The sequence below is a fragment of the Enhydra lutris genome, unplaced genomic scaffold (assembly GCF_002288905.1).
Source record: "Enhydra lutris kenyoni isolate GAN:26980312 unplaced genomic scaffold, ASM228890v2 scaffoldscaffold62, whole genome shotgun sequence".
NCBI lineage: Eukaryota > Metazoa > Chordata > Mammalia > Carnivora > Mustelidae > Enhydra > Enhydra lutris.
Window position 1 is genome coordinate 9069842 of NW_019154146.1, and position 9415 is coordinate 9079256.

Consider the following 9415-nt stretch of genomic DNA (forward strand, 5'->3'; position numbering starts at 1 on the left):
TATATATATATATATATATATATATATATGCAGGCAAGAATACATACTCTATCTAGTAAGACCATCATTCAAAATAGAAGAAGAAATAATTTCCCAAACATTCCCAAAAATTACCACTAAGCCAACCCTACAAGAAATGTTAAAGGGACTCTTTGAGTGGAAAGGAAATATCATAAGCAAGAGTACGGAACGTAAGCAGCACAAAATCAATAAAAATAACCTATATCTGTAGAAATCAGTCAAGGAACTCACAAAACAAAAGGATAGAAAATATAACACCCTATATATAAAACATGGGGAGGAGAGGAGTAAAGAATGGGTTTAAACGTAAGTGACTATCAACCTAATATAAAGTGCTATACACAGAAGATGTGATATACAAACCAAATGGCAATTGAAAATCAAAAACCATAATATGGGGCACCTGGGGGCTCAGTTAGTTGAGCATCTGAGTCTTGATTTCAGTTCAGGTCATGATCTCAGGGATGAGGATCAAAGTCATTACATACATCTTTTCTAACCACAAGGTTATGAAATTAGAAGCCAATCAAAAGAAAAAAATCTGGAAAGAACACAAATACACGAAGGTTAAATAATATGCTACTAAACAATGAATAAGTCAACTAAGAAATTAACAAAGAAATAAAAAAATACATGGAGACGAATGAAAGTGAAAAGCCAGCAGTCCAAAAACTTTGGGAAGCAGCAAATGCTGTTCTAAGAGGAAATGTTATAGCAATACAGGTCTAACTCAAAAAGCAAGAAAAATCTCAAATAAACAATCTAACTTTATGCCTAAAGGAGCTAGAAAAAGAACAGACAAAACACAAAAACCAACAGAAGAAAGGAAATAATAAAGATTAGAGCAGAAATAAACAAAATAGAAACTAAAAAAGCAATATAAGATATCAACAAAACCAGAAGGTGATTCTTTAAAAAATCAACAAAATTGGGGCACCTGGGTGGCTCAGTGGGTTAAAGCCTCTGCTTTCAGCTCAGGTCATGATCTCAGGGTCCTGGGATCGAGCCCCACATCGGGCTCTCTGCTTAGCGGGGAACCTGCTTCCTCTTCTCTCTCTGCCTGCCTCTCTGCCTACTTATGATCTCTGTCTGTCAAATAAATAAATAAAATCTTTTAAAAAAATCAACAAAATTGATAAAACTTTAGCCAAATTTGTCAAGAGAAAGAGAAAGAGATGACTCAAAAAAACAAAATCAGAGGAGAAATAACAACCAATGTCACAGAAATACAAAGGATAATAAGGGAATATTATGAAAAATTATATACCAACAAACTGGACAACTTATAAGAAATGGATAAATTTCTAGAAACATATAACCTTCCAAAATTGAATCAGGAAGAAATAGAAAATTTGAACAGACTGATTACCAGCAATGAGATTGAAAACAGTAATCAAAAAAACTCCCAACAAACAAAAGTCCAACACAAGATGACTTCACAGGTGAATTTTACCAACCATATAAAGAAGACTTAATAACTATTCTCAAACCATTCCAACAAATAAAAGAGAAAGGAAAATTTCCAAGTTCTTCTTATGAGGCCTGCATTACCTTGATACCAAAACCATATAAAGACACTACAAAGGTACCTGGGTGGTTCAGTCAGTTAAGTGTTCAACTCTTCATCTCAGCTCAGGTCTTGATTTCAGGGTCATGAGTTCAAGCTCCCCATTGGACTCCATGCTGGGCATGGAACCTACTTAAAAAAAAAAAAAAAAAAAAAAAACAACCTGTAGGTCGATATCTCTAATGAACACAGATGCAAAAATCCTCAACAAAACATTAGCAAACTGGATCCAACAATACATTTAAAAACTCATTCACCATGATTAAGTGGAATTTATTCCAGGATGCAAGAATGGTTCAATATTTGCAAATGAATCAATGTGATACATCACATTGATAAGAGAAAGGGTAAAAACCATATGATTGTTTCAATAGATGCAAAAAAGGCATTTGATGAAGTGCATCCACTCATGATAAAAACCCTCAACAAAATAGGTTTAAAGGGAACATACCTCACCATAATAAAGGCCGTGTATGAAAAACCCACTGCTAACATCATACTCAATGGTAAAAAACTGAACGTTTTCCCCTTAAGATCAGAAATAAGACAAAGATGTCCACTCTCACCACTTTTATTCAACATAGTACTGGAAGTCTTGGGCATGGCAATCAGATAAGGAAAAGGAATGAAAGGCATCCAAATTGGTAAGGAACAAATAAAACTTTCACTATTTGCAGATGACATGATAGTATGTATAGAAAATATAAAAGATTCCACAAAAAATTACAAGAACTGATAAACGAATTCCGTAAGATCATAGGATACGAAGTCAATGTACAGAAATCCTTTGCATTTCTATATGCTACTAATGAAGCAACAGAAAAAGAACTTAAATTATATATATATAATTAAGCCATTAAAAAGAATGAGATTTTGCCATTTGTAGCAATATGGATAGAACTAGAAAATATAATACTAAGTGAAATAAGTCAGTCAGAGAAAGAGAAATACACGATTTCAGTCACATGTGGAGTTGAATAACAAAACTCAGAAAATTAAAAATAGAGATACCCTATGACCCGGCAAACGCACTACTGGGTATTTGCTCCAAAGATACAGATGTAGTGAAAAGAAGGCACACATGCACCCCAATGTTCCTAGCAGCAATGTCCACAATAGCCAAACTGTGGGAAGAGCTGAGATGCCCTTCAACAGATGAATGGATAAAGAAGTTGTAGTCCATATATACAATGGAATATTACTCAGCCATCAGAAAGAAGGAATACTCAACTTTTGCATCAACATGGATGGGACTGGAGGAGATTATGCTGAGTGAAATAAGCAAAGAGAGTCAATTATCATATGGTTTCACTTACTTATGAAACATAAGGAATAGCATGAAGGACATTAGGAGAAGGAAGGGAAAAAGGAAGGGGGTGTGGAATCAGAGTGGGAGATGAACTACGAGAGACTGTGGACTCTGAGAAACAAACTGAGGGTTTGGTGGTGGGGGTTGGGATATGGTTTGGTCCAGTGATGGGTATTGGAGGGCACATATTGCATGGAGCACTAGGTGTTATACGTAAACAATGAATCTTAGAACACATCAAAATCTAATGATGTACTGTATGATGACTAACATAACATTAAAAATTTAAAAATTTTACTTTATTTTTTTAAAGATTTTATTTATTTATTTGACAGAGAGAGAGATCACAAGCAGACAGAGAGGCAGAGCAGAGAGAGAGGGGAAGCAGGCTCCCTGCTGAGCAGAGAGCCCGATGCAGAACTCGATCCCAGGACCCTGGGATCATGACCTGAGCCGAAGGCAGAGGCTTAACCCACTGAGCCACCCACGCGTCCCAAAATTTAAAAATTTTTAAAACACAGATGAACAAAGGAAAAAGAGAGAGAGAGACAAACCAAGAAATACTCTTAACTCTAGAGAACAAACTGATGGTTATCAGAGGGGAAGTGGGGGGGAGGGGGATGGGCAAAATAAGTGATGGGTATTAAAGAGTACACTTATCCTGATAAGCACTGAGTAAGGTACAGACTTGTTGAATCATTGCATTGTATACCTGAAACTAATATAACAATGTATGTTAACTATACTGGAATTAAAATTTAAGACTTATTAAAAAATTAAATTTTTAAAAAGAAAGAAAAATCTGAGTCCCCAAAAATCTCTGAAAATTAATAACTGACTATAGCAAGGTTGTAGGGTAAAAGGTTAATATATAAAAGTCAATTATTTTTCTATATTCCAGCAATTAACAAGCAGAATTTGAAATTAAAAACACAATACCATTTATATTAGGCCCCAAAATGAAATACTTAGGTAAAAATATAACAAAATATGTACAAGATCTATATGAGGGAAAGTCTGATGAATAAAATCAAAGAAGAAATAAATTAATGGGGAGACATTCCATGTTGATGGATAGGAAGGCTCAATATTGTTAAGATGTCCATTCTTTCCAAATTGATCTACAGATGTAATGAAATCACAATCACAATCCCAGCAAATTATTTTGTGGATATCAATAAACTGATTCTAAAGTTTATATGGAAAGGGAAAAGACCTATAGTGACAACGCAATTTTAAAAGATGAGAACAAAGTGCCCAACATCAAGACTTTCTATAAAGTTATAGTAATCAAAATAATGTGGTAATAACAACAGAATCGACAATAGATCAATGGAGCAGAACAGAGAACCCAGAAATAAACCCATGTAAATATAGTCAACTGACCCTGCAAAGAGCAAGGGCAGTATAATGGAGAAACAGTAGTAGCCTTTTTAGCAAATGGTGCTGGAACAACTGGACATCCACATGCAAAAAATGAATCTAGACACAGACATTACACTCTTCAACTTAAAATGGATCAAGACTTAAATGTAAGATGTGAAACTATAAAACTTATAAGAAAACCTAGTTGACCTTGTGTGTGGCAATGACTTTTTTTTTTAAGATTTTATTTATTTATTTGAGAGAGAGAGATTGAGAGAACAAGTGGGAGGAGGGGCAGAGGGAGGGGCAGAGGGAGAAGCAGACTCTCCATGGAGCAGGGAGCCCAGTGAGGGGCTCAATCCCAAGACCTGAGATCATGACCTGAGCCCAAGGCAGATGCTTAACTGACTGAGCCAACCAGGTGCCCTGGTGATGAGATTTTAATACGACACCAAAGGCATAATCTATGAAAGAAAGAATTGATAAGCTGGACTTCATTAAAATTAAATATTTCTGCTCTGCAAAAGGCACTGTCAAGAGAATGAAAAAAAAAAAGCCACAGACTGGGAGAAAATCCTTGCAAAAGACATATCTGATAAAAGACTATTATCCAAAATATACGAAGCACTCTTAAAACTCAATAAGAAAACAACCTGATTTTTAAAGTAGGCCGAAGACCCAAATAGACATTCCTCCCAAAGGAGACATATAGATGCCAAATTAGCATATGGAAAGATGTTCCTCATCATATGTCATCAGAGAAATGGAAATTAAAACACCAATGAGATACCACTGCACACCTACTAGAATGGCCAAAATCCAGAACACTGAAAAAACCAAATGCTGACCCTTGTCAGTGGAGTGACCCTTTCACTGCCGGTGGGCATGCAAATGGTACAGCCAATTTGGGAGACAGTTTGATGGTTTTTTACAAAACTAAACGTTCTCTTAATATATGACCCAGCAATTGCACTCCTTGATATTAACCCAAAGGAGTTTAAAACTTAGGTTCAGGCAAAAACCTGAACACAGATGTGTATAGCAGCTTTGATTGTATAACAGCAATGATTGACAAATTGGAAGCAAACAAGACATCCTTCAGTAGGTGAGTGGATAAATAAACCGGTAGATTTAATTTGCTTTGCATTTTCCCATCTTATTTGGTATTGTTTATAAACAGTACTTAAAGTGCAACCATTGACTCAACAATGTCCTACTATTCGTCGTTAAGGAATTTTAGGCTCTAAATACATATGATGCTAGTTGCTTTCCAGAAAGACTGGACTAGCTTTTTACCCTCCCATCAAGGCCAGTGGAATCTGGATAAGTTATATTTTTGCCTTCTTGTGAAAAATCGTCTTTCATGCTAAACAACAAATAGGAATTTCCCCCTCCAGTAATGACAGAATAAGACTTGACTGGAAGACTTGCCCCAGAAAAGAAGTATAAGCCATGGACATGATCCAAAAAGCAAATACCTCGGTGAGGAGGAGAGGAGGGGAGCTGTTGCAGGGAAGTTCCCAGGAAAGTTTGTGGCTTCTATTTCAGGACTCAATGTAGTCCCCTCGGAGTACACAGTCTTGGAGGAGCCGCTAACTGAAAACAGCAGTCTCTTTGGCTGGAAAAGCCTGAAACTATGGAATTGCAGCCATTGAATAGAATGGAGGAAGCTTGAAAGGGAAAAAGCAGAAGAGGGTTTCACCAAAGTGCCCACCCACATGTCTGGGTGACCCCGAACCGCGCATGTGGGAATCAAACACAGCAGCATATCTAAAGACGAAATATCCAAACTGATCCTGGCACTGTAACCCAAAAAAATAGATTCTGTAATTCAAGCAAACAAGATCATTGCCTGCCAAAACAAGAGAAACAATGATTGTGAGAGAAAAATAACAATATAGAATTTCCACAATTTAACATCTATTATGTCCAGGCTACAATAAAAAAAAATGCCAAATCATATGAAGAACCAAGAAAATGGGACACATTCTCAAAAGAGATGAAAATCAACAGAGTTCAATGCCAGGATGTTCCAGATCCTGGGAGTAGTGGACAAGGATTCCGAACAGCTATTATAAATCTCAATGGGGCGCCTGGGTGGCTCAGTCAGTTAAGCGTCTGCCTCCAGCTCAGGTCATGATCCCAGGGTCCTGGGATCGAGCCCTACATGCGGCTCCCTACTCAGCAGGGAACCTGCTTCTCTTCCTCCTGCTTCCCCTGCTTGTGCTTTCTATTTGTGAAGTGAGTAAATAAATAATCTTAAAAAAAAGAGAGAGAGAAAGAATTCTCCTCAGTGAAGTCAAGTAAAATGCTTTCAGTGAGTATAAAATGAGAAATCCCGGGAGAGAAATAAAAATGATTAAAGAAAGAACCAGATGAAATTCTAGAACTGAAAAATAATAGTATCTGAGATTTTAAAAATCATTGGATTGACTTATTAGACAAAGGGAGATGACAGAGGGAAAAGTAAGCATCCTTGAAGAGAGATCAATAAAAATTGTTCAGTGTCCCTCAGTTCCTCAGCAGAACAGAGGAAAAGAAAGAAAAACATAAGATGGTGAATGAACACCAAGCAGCACAAACAGGAAAAATCTTTCACCACAATACTTAGTCCAGCTGTTGAAGGCCAAAAATAAATAGCAAATCTTGAGAGTGGTAAGAGGAAAAAACCACGTTACATCCTGGGGAGCAGCGATCTACTTAATAAATGAATCCAGCTCAGAAACCATCCAGGCCAGAAGAGTATGGACCAACATTTTTAAAGTGTGAAAATAGCAATCGACCTGAAATTCTACATCCTTCAAGAATGAAAATGAAACAAAGACAGTTTCAGATGAAAGAAGACTGAGAATTCATCACCAAGAAACCTACGTTACTGGAAACGCTAACGTTTCAGGCTAAAAGGAAATGATGCCAGTTAGAAAGTTGGATCCTCAAAAATAATAAGAAGGATGAGAAGGGATAAATTATCTGGAGACATGAAAACATGGGTTTCTTCTCTCCACTCTTTCCCCTTTTAAATTTTAAAAATCAAATTTGTTTAAAGGAAAAATTATAAAAGTAATTTTGTTTTCGATAATCCAAAGTTAAGTGTTATTTACTCAGCAAATGAGCATCTATGTGGACAAAGGATATACTTACCATGAGCAGGCACCATACCAAGTCTTTTCCGTGCACCCATTTCATTTGCCACAGTAGTCCTGTAAGATAAGAACCCCCTTTTATGTGAGAGGAAACGGAGTGTGTGAGGACCCAGGGACATGCATAGCAGAGCCGGTACCTGATCCCAATTCTGTCTGATCCTCACACCCCAGCTCTCAATGACTTCCACCCTCCTGCCTCTGGAAGAACCAGTCCGTCTGGTCTAGAAGATGTGAGACACACCTGGAAATGCCCTGTGAAGAGTCAGGAAAGACATATAGAGAAGGGCCTGCGGTGTTAGTAGGAGGAGAGACTGGAGAGAAGCAGGGAAAACCTCAGTGAGGAAAGGGGTATTTTAATAAGCCTTGAACAGTGGTTAAGGTTTGTCCTGGCATTCCAGTAGGAATAAGCAAATTGTTTTGGGGAGGGAGCATGGAGTTAGTAACCCTATCAGACTGACACTAATATTTCATGCTGGAAACCGGTGTAAAATTGGTTTAGAAGAGGGCCTCGGTGGCTCAGTCGGTTAAGCCTCTGCCTTGGCTCAGGTCATGATCTCAGGGTGCTGGGATGGAGACCCGAATCAGGCTCTCTGCTCAGCGGGGAGCCTGCTTCGCCCCTCTCTCTGCCTGCCTCTCTGCCTGATCTCTCTCTCTCTCTCTCTCTCTGTGTCAAATAAATAGATAAAATCTTTTTAAGAAAGAAAAGGAAGGAAGGAAGGAAGGAAGGAATAAATAAATAGGTTTAGAAAAGTGAAATGGAGGGGCGCCTGGGTGGCTCAGTGGGTTAAAGCCTCTGCCTTGCTCAGGGCATGATCTCAAGGTTCTGGGATGGAGCCCCGCATCGGACTCTCTGCTCAGCGGGGAGCCTGCTTCCTCCTCTCTCTCTGCCTACTTGTGATCTGTCTGTCAAATAAATAAATAAAATCTTTAAAAAAAAAAAAAAAGAAAAGAAAAGAAAAAGAAAAGTGAAATGGAGCCAGACTAGAAAATCCGGGCTAATTTGCGACGACATGGATGGAACTAGAGGGTATTATGCTTAGCGAAATAAGTCAATCGGAGAAAAACAACTATCATATGATCTCCCTGATATGAGGAAGTGGAGATGCAACTTGGGGGGTTCGGGGGTAGGAAAAGAATAAATGAAACAAGATGGGACCGGGAGGGAGACAAACCATAAGAGACTCTTAATCTCGCAGAATAAACTGAGGGTTGCGGGGGGAGGGGGGGGAGGGAGAGGGTGGTTGTGTGATGGACATTGGGGAGGGTATGTACTATGGTGAGTGCTGGGAAGTGTGTAAATGTGGCGATTCACAGACCTGTACCCCTGGGGCTAATAATACATTATATGTTTATAAATTAATTTGTTAATTAAAAAAAGATTAAATCTACCAAAAAACATTAAGGGGAAAAAAAAAAAAAAAGAAAATCCGGGCTACAAGGTAGGGTATAGCCACGTATATATGCGCACGTGTACGTACTGGTATGCACGCATGTGTGTATCATATTAGAAGTCCTTTTCCAAACCCCAGACCCCTCGTTCCTTATAGCCCCCTCCCCTCTCGTTCACATCCTCGTCTGGATGCACGTGCCCTCCCGTTCCCACCTCCTGCGGGCTCCTCAGTCCGTGGAAATCTGGATTTTGTCTTCACCGCCCCCTGCAATGGGTCACACTGAAGTCTCCAGTGGGCTCTCAAGTTTCAGATCCAGAGCGCGTGTCTCCCTGACTGCCACAGTCATTCAAGTTCCTAACCACCCTAGTTGGAAGCAGAAGTTCCCGTTTCTCAGATTCTCTGCGTGGGTCGGCTTCCTGTGTTCTTCTTCCTTTCTCTTAAGTCAGGTTCTTGTGGGTTCTCGTCTCTCATGGTTCACGTAGCCTTACTCCTCCCCCAGCCTTACCTCCCCGTCAGCACCCAGGACTTCAGCCCGCCTAGACTCTGATGAGACCCCAGTTCTGAGCTCCCCATCTATAGCTGGAGGCTCTGTCCAGAGCTGGGGGGAAGCTGAGATTTT

General features: G+C 39.0%; 1 long non-coding RNA gene across 2 annotated transcripts; it reads right to left on the reverse strand.

Annotated features, from left to right (window-relative positions):
- Positions 1-1690: 1690 nt before the first annotated feature.
- LOC111158648 lies at positions 1691-9172 on the reverse strand. 2 transcript variants are annotated; one of them, XR_002641365.1, is made up of 3 exons: positions 9009-9172; positions 7404-7462; positions 1691-1720 (listed from the first exon to the last, which is right to left on the reverse strand). It is a non-coding gene; the product is annotated as an uncharacterized LOC111158648 (long non-coding RNA). The 2 variants fall into 2 exon arrangements; XR_002641364.1 differs by lacking the exon at positions 9009-9172 and adding an exon at positions 7543-7939.
- Between the last annotated feature and the right edge of the window lie 243 nt (positions 9173-9415).